The sequence below is a fragment of the Glycine soja genome, chromosome 11, assembly GCF_004193775.1.
Source record: "Glycine soja cultivar W05 chromosome 11, ASM419377v2, whole genome shotgun sequence".
NCBI classification, from domain to species: domain Eukaryota; kingdom Viridiplantae; phylum Streptophyta; class Magnoliopsida; order Fabales; family Fabaceae; genus Glycine; species Glycine soja.
Genome location: NC_041012.1, coordinates 21,135,317 through 21,158,756, shown reverse-complemented (window position 1 = coordinate 21,158,756; position 23,440 = coordinate 21,135,317). Strand labels below are relative to the sequence as shown.

The 23,440-nt window shown below is 31.8% G+C and overlaps 1 pseudogene; it reads right to left on the bottom strand.

Moving 5' to 3' along the window:
• Nucleotides 1-13,835: 13,835 nt before the first annotated feature.
• Nucleotides 13,836-17,900, bottom strand: LOC114373052 (annotated as a pseudogene).
• Between the last annotated feature and the right edge of the window lie 5,540 nt (nt 17,901-23,440).

Genomic DNA, 23,440 nt, shown 5'->3' with positions numbered 1-23,440 from the left:
CCAAACGCTCTAGGAGAATTACCGGGCAAGTCTGAGACTTAGCATGGCAACTTAAAGTAAAATAAATAGTAAAAATAACGGAATCATGGGAACAACAGAAATACGAAAGTAACGGAAAATACGAAAATAACGGAATTTAGTGCGTTGGAAATCATCAATTACTGAAACAATTTCAGTTACTTCAAGAAACACAGGATTGGATTTCATCATTCATACCCTTAGTGTCCTAATAAGATTAACATATATAAATCATTTTGTAACATCACTGATGCACCCATAGTTATCACAAGCCGATTCCTTGCACTTGGAACCTAAGAATATTTACTAAATATCGACCCCTCACATATGCAGTAAATACCCCAGCATTACAAATATATTCTCGTGCTTTTTTGCAATCAAAATCTCATGCTTTATTCCTAGCAACGTAACGTAAAGAGTAAAATCATTTGGTTCAAATTCTAAGATTACTTTCCAGTCTCACTTAAAATCCAATTTCATGACACTAATGATCAACTAGAATCAAGCATTACGAGTAGAATGAAATTACCAATAATGAGTAGAAAAGATTAATACATATATAATATCAATAAGGACACATAAGGATACCAAGATTACATCTAATCCTTAAGAAAAACTAACCGATCATTGCCCAGAGCACAGGACTAACAAGAGAAAAGACAAAGGATGCGATTCACGGTCACAACACTACAACGCCTCAACTCCACTTTTCCTCTTCTCTTTCTTCTTCTAGGTTTTCTCTGTTTTTTTGGCTGTTGAACCCCCTTTTCCTTCAACCTTGCATGACTATTTATAGAAAACAATCATTGAGTGTAGAGAAATTCGCCCAGGCGAGTTTCTTACTTAGTGGTGAAGGTATCTACTCGCACAGGCGAGTAGCTTGCTTAGGGCTAAAGTTATATCTCAGCCCAGGTGAGCTGGATGCTAGCCTGGGCAAATTTAGGGTCAGGAATTTTCATGAAAATACCATTTTCCCTTCCTTGCGGCTTTATTTCTAGATCTAACAAACAACCATCAAAACCTTGAGTGACACCTTGGCCTTACGTTGTAACCAGTGTCAAATGCCACAATTCGATTGGTTCTCCTTTTCCTTCTCTGTAACTTACATCGCAATGAAGAGGTCACTCAAGAGGAGCAATAAATACGGGATGAATTTCCTGATGAATCCCTTCTACATGTGCATGAGAGGTCGTGGTTCACATATATTGACAATTATAAGGCTAGATGTAGCATTCCAAGTGACTTCAATTGGAATCGGCGAAAGAAGTTCTTTCATGATGCTTGTTTCTATGTCTGGTGTGATCCCCACTTATTCAAGACTGGAGCGGATAATCTATTGAGAAGATGTGTCATTATGGAAGAAACGAGAAGCATTTTATGGCACTGTAACAATTCTCCTTGTGGTGAACATTATAGTGGGGATATGACCGCTGCTAGGGTCCTACAGGCCTGGCTTTTTCTTACCTTCTATCTTCAAGGATGCCCATGATGATGTGCCTCAGTGTGATCAATGCCAAAGAATAGAGGGAATTTCTCGGAGAAATGAGATGCCATTATAGAATATCATGGAAGTTGAAGTCTTTGACTACTAAGGGATTGATTTTGTGGGTCCTCTACCATCCTTTTACGGGAACCAACACATCTTGGTTGTTGTTGATTATGTGCCTAAGTGGGTAGAAGCTGTAGCTACCCCGAAGAATGATGCCAAGATTGTCATCAAGTTTCTCAAGAAGAATATTTTCTCCTATTTTGGGGTTCCCAAAGTACTCATTAGTGATGGAGGTTCACATTTTTGCAATGCACAGTTGCAGAAGGTTCTGGGGCATTATCATGTTAGACATAAGGTGGCTTCACCTTATCATCCTAAGAAAAATGGCCAAGCAAAGTTTTCTAACGGAGATCTGAAGAGGATTTTCGAGAAGACGGTGGCTTCCTCCAGAAAAGATTGGGCCGCTAAGTTGAATGATGCATTATGGGCCTATAGGACTCCTCTCAGATGGTCTATGGAAAAGCCTGCCACTTGCCGATGGAGTTGGAGCACAAGGCCTATTGGGCCCTCAAATTACTTAATTTTGATGAATCTTTATCCAGTGAGAAGCAAAAGTTACAACTGCTAGAGTTAGAAGGGATTGGACTCAATGCCTATGAGTCTTCCAAAATTTATAAGTAGAAGATTAAGGTGTACCATGATTGGACTCAAGTCTAAATGGTTGGGGCCCTTCATAATTAAAGAAGTGAGGCCTTTTGGAGTAGTAGAGCTGGTGGATCCTGCCTCAAGTGACCCTGAGATAAGCTGGATTGTCAATGCTCAACGACTGAAGATCTACAATGGTGACCAAATTGAAAGACTGACCACCGCCATCCACCTTCAGGACCCATGAAGGGGTCCCACGTCAAGCTAATGACGTTAAAGAAACGTTTACTTGGAAGCAACCCAGGATTTCTTCTATCTTCATCTTGTTTTTTTGTTTTTTTTTTTTTTGTTAATTTTTATTTTAATTTTTAGTAAAAATCCAAAAAAATATTTTTCTCTGTAATTTTACAGTATTTGGGGTGATGATTAATGAAATTTTAATGATTTTCAAGAAGAAGCTTCAAGCGCTAAGCGTGCCATCTCGCGCCCATGGTCGCCTTCACTTTAGTCGGGCCTTCTTCTTCCTCCTCTTCCCAGCAGGAGCATCTAGTTCAGATGATGCAGAGCCTTCATCATGGCCAGGGCCTTGTCATCCAGAACCTACACCAGTTGTCTATTAACCTTTCTATGGAGCCTCCACTGATGACACGAGAGGCTTTTCTATAGCAGGTTGCCTGGCTAGGAGTCCATCCCTCTTCTGTAGGGGGATGACACCTCTGGTGTGGGTAACAGTGATGCCATCGAGACTGGAGCTGATGATGATTACATTGCAAACATCATTGCTGCATTGGAAGCTTGGGATCCAAAGCCACCACAGAATTAAGGCCCATTTTTATTAGGATTTTTCTTTATTTTTAGTTTTAATTTATTTTCTTTTAGTTTATTTTATTTTCATTTTAAATTTTGTAGTTTAATTTCAGTAGTTTAAATTTAGACATTTAATAGTTTCAATTTAGTTTGATACATGATAGAGAAATAAGTACTTATTGATTGGTTGCACCACATTTTGAGTGAATTGATTGCATGAGTGAGACTAACTACGTACTAATGAGTATTTTTGTAAATTATTGATCCTCGTGCAAGCAGCGTCAATGTAAGTGATGGAGTGTGAACTAAAAGTACAAGAGTGAAAAGGTAAGTATTTTTGACAAAAAAGTATGGAATGAAAACCTGAATACTTCAATACAATCGGTAAGTTGTGTAAACTTTCAACTGTGAGAGAACGACTGGTTTTGACTTCCTGATTTTGCATGATTATTGGATTGCTTGAAATGCATGTATGATGTGGAGATGATCAAGGTCTTGTTTGTTATTTTATTCAGCTACTTAGCCAAAAGGTCATCCTATGAATGAATGCATCCCTTGCACCCTTTTTTAGCCTAATGTGAGTTTTTTGTCATTGGAACCCAAGCCCAAAATGTGATATTTACTAACTACCCTTTCTTAGGTTGTAGGAGAGTACTCATGGATCTAAAAAAATTTGTCCTAAATTTAGGGGAATATCTTTGGGTGATTTTCTATTGCGGGAAAATAAATAAACAACGCAAGTTAAATTGAGCCACAAAACATGATTTTACTCCAGCCCAACATGAATATCTCTAGTTACATTTGAAAAAAAAAACAAAATTAAAGAGTAAAAGCTGGGGTAAACTATCATCAAAGAAAATGAATGTGCTGAAAAGAGTAGCAAAGCAAAAAGGTTAGTGTTGTGAAAAATTCTAAGTTGTGGTTTGTTAATAATTTGGGGGAATGAATGTTTTCCTAGATCCTAAGCTTTGAATCCTAGAAAAACCATGATTTCTTTGTTAGCCCAGCCATGTTATAAGCCTAATAAAGTCCTTAGTGATCCACATTGTGCATGTATGATAGCATTGACTAAGTTGATGTACAAAGTTAGAAATTTTACTATTCAGTTGTTATAATTGAAACACTTTTACCAAGACACTTATGGGATTGAGAGAAACACTAGCCTTGTGAAGACTGAAGTTGGTGATTATTCCTTGTGGGATTTGTCATTATTGTTAACCATTTCATTTGAAGTACATATTGTTCTACTCCTTTCAGGAACTTATGACAGCTGTGAACTTGAGAATTAGCCGATGAAGCTTTTTAGAAAATATGCAGTTATCTCATGAATTGTGATTGGTAAACTGTGAACTTTTTCTTTTTTCTTAAGGACAAGCAAAGCTTTAAATTTGGGAGAGTTCGATATATACTAATTATGAGTATATTTTGGGGTTAAATTATATAGGAATTTGTAATTTTTCTCTCCTAATTTTTCTTTTTTGAGCAAATAATTGTTAAATTAATATCATTTAAGTTTTTGTGCAAAAAATATTAAAAGTGGTGAATTTATGATGCTTAGTGAGTAAAATAAAGCCCAAAAAAATAGGATAATTCATAAAGGCAGGAACAATTAAGGAAAACATGGCTAATTCATGAAAGTAAAGGCAGACTTATTGCAAAAAGCCTACTAATTTACACCTATAAAAGAAGAAAGTTAAGAAGAAAAGACACACAGAAATTCCAAGAGGATACAATTCCTTATAGAAGGCAAATGCTAGAAGAAGGAGAAGATTGGGAGTCATTCCTTCCCTCCATTCTCTTTCTTATTTTCTTCCCCTTTACTAAATATTTCCCTCATGCAATTGTAAAGCCTTCATGACAATAAAAGGCTAAACCCCCTTTGTTGGGAACTTGGCAGCCAACTACTCTCGATGTAATTTCTCTTCCTATCTATTTAATAATATTACTTTTACATTATCCTTTCTTGTGCTTAATATTATTGCTTGTGGCTTAATCACCCATTTGCATGGTAAGTTTTAGGGGTAGCGTTGGGAAATGTTATTTCTAATAGAACCGGGAAAGGGTATCTAAATAAAGTCATCACTAAGGATAGGTTAATCTTTGTTTAGCCTGTTATACATCTCTATTCTTAATGCAATTTACTATTTTCGCTTTGCAAAGGGATTTAAGAGAGAAAATAGATAAATTAGGTTTTTTCATGCGGGGGACCAAAGTTAGAGTATACTAGTAGATGTAAGTGCAAATTGGAATAATTATAAATAAAGAAAAATCATTAACATTACATCAAAAAGTAGCTTTAGTATGCTAAGTTCCCAACATTCTCATCTTCTGAATTTACTTCTACAATATCATCGGGTACTCTAATCTTTCTGTCTTTTAATTTAAATTCTTGTTTGATTTAATTTTCTACCAATTTAAATTAGCGTTTTTCTCATAACATTTTCAAGTCAATTTTCTTTAACTTATTTTCTTAATCAAATATTCATCTACATAAGTACATAAAGTCCCTGTGAATATGATACTTAGACTTTCGTTTTACTTTTACTACTTGGGACGAATTGGTGCACTTTTCAATCCATCAACAATTCACAATTTAAATTTAAATATGAAAGTAATAATAATGGGCGTCAGGTGTACCAGATAGTAGAGTAAAATCACAGTCGAAATTGACAACACTTTGCAATTTACCCAAGTCTCTGAAAAAATAATAAATGCTTCACCAGCACAACTGACATTGAATTTCCAACTCACAATTTAAATTTAAGTATGAAAGTAATAATAATGGACATTTGATTCACCAGGTAGTAGGGTAAAACCACATTCGAAATTGACAACACTTTGCAATTTGCCCAAGTCTCTGAAAAAATAATAGATGTTTCACCAACAAAACTAGCATTGATTTGACAACTCATAATTTAAATTCAAGTCTCAAAGTGATAATGGACAGTCTGGTGTATCAAATAATAGGGTAAAATCACAGTCAAAATTGATAACACTTTGCAATTTACCCAAGTCTATGAAGAAACAATAGATGTTTCACCAACAAAATAGACATTAATTTAACAACTCATAATTTAAATTCAAGTCTCAAAGTGATAATGGACGATCTGGTACACCTAGTAGTAGGGTAAAATCACAGTCAAAATTGACAACACCTTTCAATTTACCGAAGTCTCTAAAAAAAATAATAGATGTTTCACCAACAAAACTGACATTGATTTGACAACTCACAATTTGCATTCAAGTCTCAAAGTGATAATGGACGGTCTAGTGCACCAAATAGTATGGTAAAATCACAGTCGAAAATTCACAACACTATGCACTATATCAATAAAAACAAAATTACAATAATGACATGTGTCAATAAACATCAACGAGGTGAAGCTTCAAACAACTATAAATAACACCAAACACCCTCAATATAGCCACACACTTCCGCATAATATACCTTCACAAACCATATTCAATCTCAATACTATGGCATTCTTGGGAGAAACAAACACTCAGACCATTTCTAACTCAAGATTAGCATTCATATTCCTAAATAGATCAATCATTCATAACCAAATTGGTGTTTATTTTCAATTTCCTACACCAATACCGATGCGAGTTCTTGAAAATTGTTCTTTTGAGACACTGAACAGTAGAATTCACAACACCTTTCAGCAAACCAATGACCAATTTGTGGATGAAATCTACTACCGAAAACCATCCACAGATGCAGGTCAACAATTTTTTTTTCATTTTCAGCAATTGAAAAATGATGATGATGTTTGCACAATGTTAATGTGCAATGAGCAATACTCGTGTGTTGGCCTTATAGAATTATTATGTACCATCATCAGAACACCCGATAGTATACTCAACCTACTTCGATCCAGCATCACTCCTACTCATGATGCAACGTTATATTACAACGGCAAGTGGAACATACCACAACAAGGCGATTTTTTGGGTTACTCTTTCACTAGAACAAACACAATAAGATTTCAAATTCCTTCGGATGTAGCATCGAAAAACTCAAGAATGTCATCAAACAAGTTGCGCCTATAGGGGTTCCCCCTTATGAAATTCACGAATTACAACTGGTCAGACAATTGTTCTTTCGACTTTCGGGGCATACAAAATATTTTAGAAAAATTAATCGAGTATCAAATAATAGAGTTGAAAATAAATGAAGACGTGTTAAAGATGTTAATAAAATCCAACTATTGGAAGCATTTTTATCCAATAGAAACTTTAATTATTTTTAACAATCCAATAATCCAATTATTTGAAGAAGACATTTCTACCGTGCAACACTTTCCAAACTATGATTAGTTTTGTCATTTTCATGTTTGAATCGTTATTGTTAGTCCATTCCGGTATTTTCGTTTTATTATGTTCCTTTTATTATGTTTCAATTTCATTTAACTATCTTTAATTGTTATTGATAGTATTCTTCGTTAGTTGAGAATTTTAATTTCTTCATAGAATATAACTAACATGTGATAACTACATATTCATTGTGTTCTTTATAATACATATTAAAAAAATCAAAAGATCGAAAGTCTTGTATGAATTAATTATTATCAATCCAAACATATCATCAAAATTTAAAAATTAAACAATATAAGCAAAAAAAATTATATTTAAGAACAACATCATTTTCTTTAAAATTAATTATTATTTTAAAAAATTTATTTTTAATAAATTAATACTATTAAAATATTTACTTTTTTATTAATGTAAAAATAATATTAGAAAACAATAATATTTCAAAATAATTACACTGTTAACTAAATTTATTTTTAAGTTTTTTATTAATGCAAAAAAAATATTAAAAAATAAATAATATGTTAACTAAAAAATTTTAAGTTTATTTTTAAAATTACTATCATTAAAAAAAATGGTCATTGAGAAGTCGGGTTGCTAGCTCCTGACTTCTCATAATCTTAAAAATCGGGTGTATTTTGGGAATTAGTTTTGAAACAAGTGTATTTTAAGGATTTTGGAAAAAGAAAGTGTGTAGTACGAAAAAAAAACCAGCTTTGGCTCTTCCCACCCGATACATGCAAAAGACAAGATACGAGTTCTAGTATAAAATATGCAAGTTTGAAATTTGAATATTCAACTTTATTTTCATCAAATTTTATTAGATTTGATATATCCATGGATAATCCACTGATTATTTTTTATAATTTTAATTTGCTTATATATTTTTAATTAAATTATATGCTAAACTATTTATTATATTTAATTCAAATAATATATTTAAAATAAGTTTTAAGTTTGTTATTTAACTATTCAACTGATTAATTTATAATTTTAAGTATTAGGCATGTATATGTTGTGACAAAAAATATATAAAAACATAACAATGATAAGTATGAAAACAATTTGATACTATTCTCGTCTCCATTCTCATTTAAAGTTTGAGTAATATTTGTACCTATACCTGCATTTAACTAAAGCGGATATTCCTTAACAAAGTCAAAATCGCACCCATTAGTTTTTTTGGATAAGTGGTATCAATAACTTAAGAAGGGAGTGAATTAAGTCTTACAAAATTTCCTACTAACAAACTTTTAACCCCCCCCCTTTTAAATGATAGGCTCAGCATGCAAGCAACCAATTTAATGATGTTCTTTAAATATGCAAGACAAAATTGATGGCAATAACATAAATAAGATAAGGGAAGAGAGAAATACAAACTCGATTTATACTAGTTCGGCCACTTCCCGTGCCTACGTCCAGTACTCAAGCAACCCACTTGAGATTTTCACTAACTTTGTAAAAATCCTTTTTACAACTTCTGAACACCCAAGGAATTTCTTTCCATTGTGTTCAGGAAACTCATAATTCAAGAGACAAACAGTTTCTTGATTACAACTTACTTTCTGAGATGAACAGAAAGATTTCTCTCCTTTAGAGTGGATAATACAATTTGATGTTGCTGGATGAACTCTCAATAGATTTGCAAGTGTTTGCCCAAGAGTTATTGAGATAACATTTGGAAATGAAGTTCTCTTAGAATATCTCTTTCTTGCTTTTCGAAGTCAGACACACACACACACACACACACACACACACACACACACACACACATATATATATAGACCCTTCGTGCCTTTTCAAAATGGTTTGAAGAGATGTGTCTTTTCAAAAAGTTTTTTTTGAAATTCTTTATTGTTAATCGATTACATGTTTCTGGTAATCAATTACACAGTTATATTTTGAAGGGTCATGACTTTTCAAATTGAATTTAAAGAGTTTCGTTGTTGGTAATCGATTACACATCAATGGTAATCAATTACAGCTTTCAAAATTCAAATTTCAAACCCTTTTAAGAAGCTGATTTGCAAACTTGTCTTCTGGTAATCGATTACACTGCCTGGTAATTGATTACCAGTGCCTTGATATGTTTGAAACAATGTGTTTTGAGGTAAAAGTTGATCTTGAATGAATCTTGAAGCAATGCTTGTTTGTTGAAGCAACCTTGTATTAATCTTGAAGCAATGCTTAACCTTTGAATGTTTGTTGAAGTAATCTTGAAAGCAACCTTGTTTGATTATTCTTTGACATCATCAAAATCATGTATTCATACATTCACAATCTCCCCTTTTTTTTTATGATGACCGTCATTATCAAGTGAATTCTTCTCAGCATCATCAAAACCTACATTATTCACATTCTCTCCCTTTTTGATGATGATAATAATTATGAAGCAAATTCTTTTCGGCATCATCAAAACCTGAAACCTGCATGATTCATATTCTCCCCCTTTTTGATGATGACAATCATCTGTAGGTTAGGAGTAAAAATAAAAGAATATCTATCTGTATAGTTTACTCCCCCTTGATTTTGCAATGATTGCTTATATGAAACAGTTGAAGATTTCATATATAAAAAATAATTTCTCGTAAAAAATAGATAAGTCTCCTTACTATCTTATTATTTTTATCTATCTCTCCCCCTTTGTCAACATCAAAAATAAATCATGAGCAGAGAGGGGAATAGCATTAAATAATTTATAATGAATTAAAAGAGTAGAGCATGCCATACCGTTCAATGTACCATTTCTTGGCCCAAAAGAAAATGTTATCGCTTGTTTGAATGTATGAGAATCAAATGATATCAAAAGACCTTAAAACTAACTATTTTGCACTCACAAAAATACATATTCAGTATAAATAATCAAAATATATAATAATAAAAAAATCATCAAAAGTAATCAATAATCAACATAACTCTCAAAGACAATCATCAAGGACAATCAAAACTCAATAAAAAACAATCATAAAAAATAATCATCAAAGACAATCAACATAACTCTCAAAGACAATCATCAAGGACAATCAAAACTCAATCAAAAACAATCATCAAAAGTAATCAATCAAAGACAAGTGGCCTTAATAGACCATGCATAAGATCATCAATGAGTAAATCATTTTATTATGGAGGTAGAGGGATTCGTACCTATTTTTCCAACTCCAATAATTTTACCTTTGTTTGTTGTCTCCATAGATCACATATTCATTATCTTTGGGAGAAATATGAATAATCTTTTATGCATCTCCTGCCATGTGTTTGGAGAAACCACTATCAATATGTCAACTCTTCTCCGCTTTCATAGTCTTTCGCCATGAGACCTAGATTTATGATTTTATTTTCTGAATCACTTGAAGAATCCATGTCATTATCTTCCCAAGTGATGTATGCTTTGTTTTCTTTGAAATTTCTCTTGTCGGATTTTTCCATTCTTCTTTTAAGGATAGGACAATTGAATCTCAAGTGTCTAGGTTGATTGCATTCATAGCATTTTAGGGCTAAGGAGTAATCTTCTCCTTTCTTCTTTGGATTGATGTTTGATTTTCTTTGATTTCTTTTGTTTCTCAGAAACTTATTGAATCTCTTCACAAAAAATTTGAAATTATCATCTTATATTTCATTCAAGTCCTCTTTGTCACTTTCTTCTTGAATAGAAGATGATGAGACTTTGAATGCTATTCCTTTCCCTTTTTTTATCATTCTCTTCATGTTGATGGAGTCTCATAAGTTCCATGTCATGTTCTTGAAGCTTTCCAAAAAGAGTGACAAGGGACATATTAGTGAGATCTCTTGATTTTGCAATTGTTGTTACTTTTGGTTGTCATTGCCTGCTCAAACATCTCAACACTTTGTTAATGATATCTTCATTAGGAAATATTTTTCCCAATGATGCAAGATGATTAACTATATGAGTAAATCTTTTTTGCATATCTTGTCTGGTCTCATATTGATTCATTTTAAATAGTTCATATTCATGTGTAAGAGTGTTTATTCTTGATCTCTTGACATCAGTTGTTCCTTCATGGGTTACTTGTAATGTATCCCACATTTCTTTTGTATTTTTACAATTTGAGACTCTAAAATACTCATTCATGCCTAATGCAGAAGTAATTATACTCTTGGCTTTTAAATTATATTGAACCCTTCTTCTTTCATCATCATCCTATTCTTCTCTAGATTTTTCTATAGTTGCGTTTCCCACTATTATTGTAGGAATGAAGGGACCAATTTCAATGGCTTCCCATATATTTAAATCTATGGCTTCTATAAAGATCTGCATTCGGGTTTTCCAATAATGATAACCTTCACCATTGAACATAAGAGGCCTATTAATAGAATTTTCCTCAGGAAATGGAAAGTTAGATGATACCATAATTATTCTTGAAGTTTTTAAACTTTAGACAAGAGTCCTGCTCTGATATCACTTGTTGGACAAGTGGTCTCAATAACTTAAAAGGGAGGTGAATTAAGTCTTACAAAATTCCACACTAACAAACTTTTAACTCCCTTCTAAATGATAGGCTCAACATGCAGAAGAAGAAGCAATAATCAATTTAATAATGTTCTTTAAACATGTAAGACAAAATTGATTGCAATAACATAAATGATATAAGGGAAGAGAGAAATGCAAACTCGATTTATACTGATTCGACCACTTCCCGTGCCTACGTCCAATCCTCAAGCAACCCACTTGAGATTTTCACCAACTTTGTAAAAATCATTTTTACAACTTCTGAACACCCAAGGAATCCCTTTCCCTTGTGTTCAGGAAACTCACAATTCAAGAGACAACCAGTCTCTTGATTACAACTTACTTTCTGAGATGAACAGAAAGATTTCTCTCCTTTAGAGTGGATAATACAATTTGATGTTACTGGATGAAATCTCAATAAATTTGCAAGTGTTTGCCCAAGAGTTGTTGAGAGAGCATTTGGCAATGAAGTTCTCTTAGAATATCTTTCTCTTGCTTTTCGAAGTCATACACACATATATATAGGTCTTTCGTGCCTTTTCAAAATGGTTTGAAGAGATGTGTCTTTTCAAAAAGTATTTTATGAAATTCTTCATTGTTAATCGATTACACAATTATATTTTGAAGGGTCATGACTTTTCAAATTGAATTTCAAGAGTCCCGTTGCTGGTTATTGAATTACACATCAATGGTAATCAATTATAATTTTCAAAATTCAAATTTCAAACTCTTTTAAGAAGATGATTTGCAAACTTGTCTTCTGGTAATCGATTACACCGCCTCGTAATCGATTACCAATGCCTTGATATGTTGGAAATAATGTGTTTTGAGGCAAAAGCTGATCTTGAATGAATCTTGAAGCAATGCTTGTTTGTTGAAGCAACCTTGTATTAATCTTGAAGCAATGCTTAACCTTTGAATGTTTGTTGAAGTAATCTTGAAAGCAATCTTGTTTGATTATTCTTTGACATCATCAAAATCATGTATTCATACATTCACAAATTTGAGCTAGTAGCAATGCCTACTTTGATAGTTAACAATGGTTTTAAGGTGAACCAAATGTTAGGACTTACGAGTTCTAGCGTGAAAAATATTCTTTGAAATATATATTATGAGCATTCTTTTGTTAAACAATAAAGAATACAGGGTTTTTCAATTCAAGGCAATCCAACAAAGTTCTTCTTCTAATTATTTGATATAATTGTACATATTTAAGACTTAGACTCAACATTATTAATTAAATTAAAAAAAATCATGTCAATTGATCCACACAATTGATAGTAATATAATATAAGCAAATTGTAATTTAAGTTTATTTATTTCTTTTATTTTATATTATATGTCCCTTTTTTAATTTATCTTAAAATGATTGTAATTTTAAAAATCAATGAAGCATTAATAATCTTTATAGTATATAATGTAAAAACTAAATATATATTCCAAAAAAATAATTAATTTATAATTTAATATTTTCATAATGGTATTTTGGGGTCTCATTAAGAAGTTAAAGAACCTTCATTCAGAAAAAAAAAAGTTAAAGAACCTAATTATGTGTTAAAAAAATAGATTTATAATTATATTCTAACTATTTTGATAAAAACATAATTATTGTATATCAACGTGATGTGGAATGAATGAAAAATAATTTTGTCCCTTAAGTTTGTGATGAGAGGTGCAATATCAGATAGAATTAAGATTAGTTATTGATTTTCAACTAAAAAATATTCTAGATTAACCTAAAAATTATAATTATTTTCAATGTATTTTATAGTAGTATGATTAATAATTTAATAAAGTGTACTTAATGTTAGAAAGACAAATAACTTGACACAGAATATATTATTCTCGTTAAAAATAGGTATGAACTTTGACATTTCAACCAACAAGAAAGTAGGGAAAAAGAGTAAAAAATAAACATACAAATTCATTTTCTTTGTTACAAAGGGACGTCCAATCGTTTATTGGTAAACAGAGTAACAGACACATAGTTTTATTGGTCTAACATGAAAAAAAATAGAAATATTAAGTGAACACAAGCTAACCAGGCAAGCTAGCTAGGTCTTTATTGAATTACTATAACTAAAGACAACAAATCCAACATAGGACAATTCAATTAAGAATCTAAATACCATTTTGAACTTGAACTCTGTTTGATCCACTCTGGACTATATTCTTCATGAAGTCTTTGATATTATTTTCAGATGACCCATCCATAGTAATTGCAAGCTGAGCCAAATGTTGAAGCTCCTTGGCTCTTTTCCTCATCTCTCTACCAACATCACTATCCAACTCCATGAACTTCCTCAACAACACAACAATCTCATCTCTTCCCACCAAAGTGTCCAACTTATCATCCTTCTTCACTCTAAGCCCCACCTTCCAATCCTCCACTATGAGCTTACTAATCAATGGTTGATCCATGGCAATTGGGAAGGTCAAAAAGGGCACCCCAGAAAAAACACCCTCTATAACCGAATTCCACCCACAATGTGTCCAATAACCCCCCACAGAAGGGTGCAACAACACCCTCAATTGGTCACACCATGCCACAACCAAGCCCATGTGCCCACAAATTTCTTTCAACCTTGGAGTCTCACCACGCGTCACCCACATGAATCTAACATTGCTATCATGCAATGCATTGGCAATTTCATCCATTTGGGCACTTGAGATTGGGAGATAGCTTCCCTGTGAGATGTACAAAACGGAACATTTGGGTTGTCGACCTAGCCAATTCAAGTAACCATGGCTAGCACCATTATTGTTAGCACCGTTATTAGTGTAACATGAATTATCACCAAGACTAAAATATGGTATGTTTGGGCCAATGATGTAAATTGGAATTGAGAGGTTTGCTTTTAAGGCATCAATCACTTGGGATTCTAGCTCATAGATCGAAGGCAATAACTGGTACTGTGCCTTAGGAAGCCATTCACAACTCTTCAGAGCCCATTGCAAAATTTGACGATGGTTCCCATCAAGAAGAGGAATATCCACTCGAGGAATCCAAGAAATTGAAGGAATATAATCTACAATTTTAAAAAATTTCAACTTTGTGATGCTTCAGTGAATGCCATGATTAGGAAGATACTAAATTATAGTAAATGCTGGCAATATAAATAGACAGTGCGAACGTAGAAGTGTAAAAAAGTGTATTCGAACCACAATAACACTTCTCATAAATTAATAGATGGGAACCACTTTAACACTCCTCATAAATTAGTAATAGTTTTAGAATTAAATGTGAGGTCTGTAATGTAATTTAAAATACAAATTTTGCTGAATATTGTATTTTGTTTCCTTAGTTTTTCTTAAAGATGAATTATAACAATTAAAATTATAAAATTAAATTTAAACAAAACAAAATCGAAAACTATAACCCAAATCGAGTAATAACTATAATTGAAGTTTATAAAAATGGAAAAAAATATTATTCTCTATTTTTTCTATAAAAGTTATGTGATTTTAGTAGTAATACATGAATAAAGTGATGGATGCAGGTGTTTGTAATTGGTTTGGACTTTTGCTGGCATTTTTTGGAGCAGCAAAATCTTCCTTTCACAAATTTGTACATTTCTATCTTGGAGTAGGGAACACTTTGTGATCTACTTTATTTTTTAGACATTTGTTTGGTCTTTGATATATATTTGATTTTTGCAATTGATTTCTTATAAATTTTTTCTTCGAATTAGGTTCCTAATATTTGAAAAGTTTTGTTTGAGTTCTCTGTCGTTAATCAAGATTCATTAATTGCTTATGCAGCGGTTAATCGGAGGCATGCAACATGTGCTGTCTGTCACATGTACTTGTTGGCTGTGTGGGATGCATGTGTGGCTGTTTAACGACCGTCATTATCAGTCACATGACCAAATAGTGAATTCTAACTAACGGTAAAGATCTCGAACAAAAGTTTTCAAATAATAAAGACCCAACTGGAAGAAAAAAAAAATTTAGATACCAAATATAAAAAAATAAATATTTATCATAAATAAAAAATATATTTAAACCTTATTTTTATCAATAAAACTCTGCTTATAAAAAAAGTAAACTTTGTGTTCGATGATAACAAAAAAGTAAACTTCATCTCAAATGTCCAAATTTTAAAGTCACCACTTTGAAGAAAACATATTTTAAATCATCACCATATATCTTAATAATTAAAAAAATAATTATATATATCAGGAGTAGAAATGTATAAAAAAGAAAAAAAGAAATTATAAATTAAGTAATATTTAAGTTGGCTAGTGTAAAATTTATAAAACTAATGTTGTATATTTTTATTATAATAGTGGCTAAGATTAGTTAGTATAAAATTATGTAAAATTAGTTATATTTTTATTATTATAATGATTAGGATTATAAACAGAGTAAAATTATGTAAAAGAAATTGTGTATGTATTTTTATTATGATAATAACTAAGGTTATTATCATTTTAAAAAATTGAATTCAATTTACTTGTAAAAATAAAAAATAATTTTTGAAATTATTATATATCAAAAGTTAAACATTTGAATAATTATAAAAAAGAAAAAAGAAAAAAGATTGACCCCTTTAATAAAATTCTGAATCCGTCCTTCTACTAAATAATTTTACATCTTAATTTTTACTCAAACAATTTTTTTACACTTTAATCCCTATATATCTTCACTTTATAAAAACTTTACATCCCAAAAAACTAACAATAAGAATTAAAATATTAAAAATTACTCATAAATATTTTACACAATGCATAAATATTAAACTCTTTTATATATTAATATTTATAAAATATTTTGAATTAATAAAAATAAAAAACAGATTGATCCAACTTTTCTTTTTCAAACAATACAATTGTGGATCTAGATTCCTAAAAAAATATTTTTTTTAATTATAACATTTTAAAAAATATTTTTTATTTCTTAATAAGATGAGAAATTAATAGTAAAATTTAATATTCTTCATTATTAATGTATGTCAATTCCACAATATCTCAACTTGATTCAACATCTAGTATTCTTTTTTTAAAAATAACTTTTAAATTATTACAATTTAATTTAATTATTAATATTTCATATAATATAATATAATATAATATTTATATTAATATTATCAACTTAAAATATAAATTATAAAATATATTTCGATTATAATTTTATATGTTTTTTAATTTTACTATTTAATTATAAATAATATCAAAGTTGAGACATTATACTAAACAGATCAAAGTGATTTATATTGTATATACTATTGGATATTAATTATAATCGAATTCGAGTCAAGTAAATTATGTATCAAAATTTTAAATTAGACACGAGTAAAGACAAATTCATCTTAACCTTTTCACAGATATTTGTATATATCTTTAGGCAAAGAGATATCCGTATAAATAAATGCATTTGGAAGAAAATTAAATTTGAAAATGATTTTGACACACTATATATTATATTGAGATTCTATTAGATAAATTTCCCCATAAAAAATATTTTTTTCATAAATTAAAATTAACTTAAATGGAAAAACTTTTACATAATAAGAAATTATTCTCATAGTTTGACTCATGTTTTTTAATTTATTTATTAAACAAGAATCGTTAAAAATAGGGTAATTTATTTATTTTTTTAAAAAAGTGAAAAGACTATATATAATTTTCTACTTAATTATTGTGTAATCTGAAAAAAAAATGAATAAAGAAAAAAGAGAGAAGACTTGTTAGGACTTTTACAGAACATGCAATTGGGATCCTCACCTAACATCTTTCTATGCAAGTGCTGATTCTGTTGCAAAATATGGAAATACTGCACCCACAGCTCCAACTTGTTCGTCGTCCAGAACGCCGCCGCCGGAATATTCCTCTGATTCGCAACGACGATGGCCTAGAACAGAAACGCGTCGCAAATCATGAACGTAGGCGGTGGCGACGCGTGGAGGTGGTCAAGGATGAGCTCGAGTTGTGCCTCCATCTTCGTCATGACAACTTCGAGGACGTCGTTGAAGGTGTCCGAGGAAGCATTGAGGTTCGGGACCAAGGCGAGCGTTATGTTGTGATGTTTTGTTTTGGAGGCAGTTGAGGAGAGCCATTGTTCCGTTACAACAAAGGTGACAAGGATGTTAGGGTTTTTTTATACGACAAGTTTGGAGAGGTTCATCATGGGGTTGATGTGGCCACTTGAGGGGTATTTTTAGACCCCTAAAATTTTTTTTATTACTAACTATTAACAAATTTTAACTGATCAAAATAAAATAATTTAGAATCTCTCTCTTCCCTAAAAATTAGTCAATCAATATCATCTTTTTAAAAATTAACCAATATCACAATCAATGTCATTTAAAGTATTTTATTTATCCCAAAAAAGTAAATCTCTATTAACTTTCCTTTAACCCATCCCAATTCCCTAACTAACGTATCTCACTTTCCAAACTCCATTCTTCACGTTTTTTCATCTCCTCATCTTATGTTCATAAAAAAAAATTATTCTTCCCCTTCCCTTGAATGAAACCTATTGTCTATTGATCAAACTTTGTCTCTGCGGCTCAACCTCTCTAGATTTGACATCGTCTAGATTCTGAACGCCTATAAACCGCATACATCCCGACGTCCCGCGTACGGAGCCTTTCATCTCCATCCCGGTAGATTGGTGGAACGATTCATTTCACGGGCATGACTCTGGGTACGCAGCAATATATTAAAACTTTAGATTCTTTTCCAAATGTTTACATTGCATATAGAATTTTATTGACAATCCCTGCAACAGTTGCTACTGCTGAAAGAAGTTTTTCAAAATTAAAATTGCTTAAATCATATCTAAAATCAACAATGTTACAAGATAGATTGAATGAGTTAGCTATTTTATCTATTGAAAGTGAAGTGTTAGAATTACTTGATTATAAAACTCTGATAAATGATTTTGCAGCTAAAAAAGCTAAAATAATCTTATTTAATATATTAATCTTTAATATTTGTATACTAAAAAATAGATTTTAACATCGTCTTGTTAATATCGGTTATGATTAAAACCAATATTATAAAATGCACAGTAATATTTTTGTAAATAAAATGTTATCGATAACATCGATGTTAGAAAAATCGAGATTAACAGAGTGATTTTAACATTGGTTATTTAAAAATTGATGTTGCGAAAAAAATCGATGTTGAGGATTTTAAAAAGAGTCCCCTTTTATCTATCTTGGGAGCCACTTGAACTCACTCTCTCTCTTGAACCCCCCAACCCACTTTGTTGCGCCTTGAGCCACTTTGCTAGTCCTTTCCTCCACCGCCCTGCCCGTTTTCTACAACTGCACCGTCGGTGTTATGTCCACTACTTGCTCCTTGTTTCGTTACATTTGTCATTGCGCCTCAAGGCTCCCATTACTATTGAAGTGCCGAGTTAAAGGTATTAAGAGGTAATTAGTTAAAGTGCTTGTTTTGATTCTAGGTTTGAAGTAGACTCTAAGTTGGAAGTGTTATTATATTTTTGTGAAACATCAATGAGACTCTCTTGTTTTGATTTGCATAAGTGCTTGTTTTGGCTCTGGATGATTGCATAAGTGTTGGTTTGTTGTTATGCTTAAGATGCATTTGGGTGCTTCAATGTGTTACACCCTAATTCTGTCTCAACAAATTTTTTAAAAAAACAAAACAAAAAAGTAAGAAAATAAAAAAATAAAAAACAATAAAAAAAACAAAACAAAACAAATAAATAGCAGAAAAAGAAAAGAAAGAACAGAAAAAGGAAAGAAAGAAAATAAGAAAAAAATGAAAAAAAGAACAAAACTAAAACAGAAAAAAAATAATAAAAAGGAAAAGGATTATAAAAGTCAAAAGGAGAAGAAACACTATAAAAGAAGGAGGTCCGAGCATCACAAACACACACTATTACAGAGAAGAAAAGAATTACACAAAAACACAAAGAACACGCAAAAAATAATAAGAGGCATGAATCATGAGGAGGCAAAAGAAATTCACTGCATCACGTTGTTTGACACTACAATCGGAAAAAGAGGAGGGACCTTCAGATATCCCCTTATTCCTTTCATCTCATCTCTTTCTTTCTCTTTTCTTTTTCTTTCCTTCATTCTTCCTCCCCTCCTTTCTCTTTCTTTTGGTCTCCTACTTGATTCACTTCAACTCGTCAATGAACCCTTGGCTACTGGTGAAATTCTTAGAAATTTTTTTTTTGTAAATATTCGTTGTCCATCTTTTTTTATATAATAAAAAGCAAAAAAAAATTAAAGAAAAAAATAAAAATAATGAAAATAAATAAATAAATAAATACTATTAAACCACCTTTCTCACATATATACTTTTCTCTTTCATTTTGGGCCTGATCTATTTTTTTCAAAAAATAATTGTACGTAAAATAAATACCAATAGTCACCTCCATTTACATGCACACCCCACTCCTTTCGGACATAACCCAAATGAAGTAAAAATTGCTATTCACACCATTTTTTTTATTTGGCTCTATTATTCTTTTTTTATTTATCATTGTGTGGTTAGTTCGTAGTGTATTGTAAATGTTCAGTCACTTATTTATTTTCCCCATGTTTTAACCCCGCACTCTTAATTACTAAGTGTATTCCCCACTTTTATTCTATCCCTTTCTATTCTCATTTGATTTATTTGTGTGTGTCTTGTCTATTTATTACTTAACGCTACATTTATCATTTTGAAATTCTATGTTAGTACTCTTTAGTACACGCTTACATTTCGTGCACTCCATGTTGGGTCTCCAACTTACTTGGTGGTGTTTTAATAAATGTGTAGGTAAATTTAGCGAATGCCATGTTGGGTCTTCAACTTGCTTGACTTTGCAATGTTTACCACAAACCCAAAGTCTTTTTTCACATTTTGTGCACTCCATGCTGGGTCTCCGACTTGCTTAACTTTACAAAGTATACTTGAGATTTTTTCTTTTCTCCACAAACAAATAATCACTCGATTCTTCTTTTTTTCTCCACAAAATTTGCACATTACTCGAGATCGCTTCAAGGTCCAATACCTTAAGTGATTCTCTCAGTTGTTTTCTTAAAATTCAACGTCGTTTCAAGGTCCAATGCCTTAATGAATCTTTGTCACGCAATTAAAACAAATTTTTCAAAAAAAATTCAACCCAACACATATACTGTATTCTACCCAAAGAACTACGTAAGTCTAATTTCCTAATTGCACCTGAGGATACTGTCAAACCCTAATTTCATTCGGGTATAATGCTTTTATTAATGCCAGCGGTAAAAAAGAAAAAAATATATACATATATATATATATATATATATATATATATATATATATATATATAAAGATAAGGAAAAAGAAAAAGAAACATAGAGATAGAGATAGAAAAGAACGAATACAGTAAATTAAGAACGGAGTAAGTTACGGAGAAGGAAAAGGGAAACCAATCGAATTGTGGTGTTTGGCACCGGTTATAGCATAGGGTCAAGGGGTCATTCAGGGTTTTGATGGTTGTTTGTTAGATCAAGACACAAAGCCACAAGGAAGGACAAAATGGTCTTTTCTTGAAGATTTCTGACCATAAATTCGCCCAGACTAGCATCCAACTCGCCTGCGTAAGATATAACTTCAACCCTAAGCAAGCAACTCGCCTAGCGAGTAGATACCTTCACCACTTAGCAAGCAACTCTCCTGGGCGAATTTCCCTACAGTCAATGGCTATTTTCTATAAATAGCCATGCAAGGTTGAAGGAAAAAGGGGTTCAACAGCCAAAAAAATAGAGAGAAAATGCAAAAGAAGAAGGAGAAAAAGAAAAATGGAGTCGAGGCGTTGTAGAGTTGTGACTGTGAATCACTTCCTTTGTCCTTTGTCTTGTTAGTCTTGTGCACTATGCAATGATCGGTTAGTTTTTCTTAAGGATTGGATGTAATCTTGGTATCCTTATGTGTCCCTTTTGATATTATATATGTATTAATCTTTTCTACTCGTTATTGGTAATTTCATTCTACTCGTAATGCTTGATTCTAGTTGATCACTAGTGTCATGAAATTGGATTTTAAGTGAGACTGGAAAGTAATCTTAGAATTTGAATTGAATGATTTTACTCTTTATTTTAGATTGCTATGAATAGAGCATGACATTTTGATTATAGAAAACCACAAAAATATAATTGTAATGTTGGGGGTATTTACTGTATATGCGAGGGGTCGATATTTAGTAAATATTCTTCGGTTTTAAGTGCGAGGAATCGACTTGGGATAACTATAGGTGCATCAGTGATGTTACAAAATCATTTATATATGTTAATCTTATTAGGATACCAAGGGTATGAACGATGAAATCCAATCCTATGTTTCTTGAATTAATTTAAGTCGTTTCCATAATTTATGATTTCCGACGCACTAATTTCCATTATTTTCGTATTTTTCGTTACTTCTGTATTTCCGTTGTTCCCGTGATTCTGTTATTTTTACTATTTATTTTGCTTTAAGTTGTCACGCTAAGTCTCAGACTTTCCCGATAATTCTCCTAGAGCGTTTTGTTTTCATAGCACGCGACGCTCAGTCTTGGACTCACCTCACATGCTCGAAGATATTCTTCCCATTCTTAATAGGTGGATACGAAGGATATCTGGCCAATAAACAAAACCAAATCGAAAATCAATTCACAATTTTTTTTCGTTAAATATCACTTGAGAACGTTTCAAGGTCCAAAGCCTTAACGACTCTTTTTTCTGTAATTAGAAAAAATCTTTCAAAAAAAGATAAAATCAATTCAACACACAAACATTTTTACCTAAAGAACTACGTAGGACTGATTTCCTCATTGCACCTTTGGATACATAGGAGTAAGGGCAACGACATTGTTGATTTGAAAAACAACAAAAACACAAAAAATTCACCGCTCTTGGAAAAATAAATAATTTTGAAGTCATGTTATTTTTATTGCACACTCAATTAAAGGCTATCGTCCTTTGTGATGGGCGCGTGGGGTGCTAGCACCTTCCTTATGCGTAAACAACTCTCGGACCCCTTTTTTTCAAAATTCGCGGACCTTCCTTTTGGTTTTTCTAACGTTTCCCTTAAATAAACATTGGTGGTGACCCCCTCTCGTTTTCTTCTTAGAAAACAAATCTCTTTTATTTTCTTTCACCATCCTGTCGTGATTTAGGTTGCGACAAAACTGTTACACGATATATTTTTTTTGGGTTCTTTGACGTGGGAACTATGAAATAAAATTACCACATATATTTTTAATTTATTGGACATAAATTTTAAAATTTTCATAAAATGACCACTTAAACATTGTTTTAAAGGTGGGAAACATAATTTTTTTTTTATTTTTTTACTCTTAATTTGTGGTCCTTTTTGGATGATCTCATTCCAAGGGTAGTTAAACATAGTTGATTCTATTATGACAACATTTTATACTTCAATGACCAAGACAATGACCAGTCCCACAAGGCGGTGGACTCCGATTACATTGTGGATTTATTCTCTCCTGTATGGCTGGTTCTCCCTCATGATGATGATGTTGTTGTTCCGTGTCAGTGTATTCAGTGTGGGTTGTTGCAGCTGAAGAACTTTGTCCTTGCTCTCCAAACAAATATGGTGCATCAAACTGTTGTAAAGAAGCTAAATATGATGCCGCAAAATTTGGTGTATTCAAATTGACACCAAATAAATTGGTCATCCATTCATGTCTAGTTGTATTGAGTGACTCGTGAGTTTAGCCAAAAGTTTGATGAACTGGTGAAGGAGTACAAA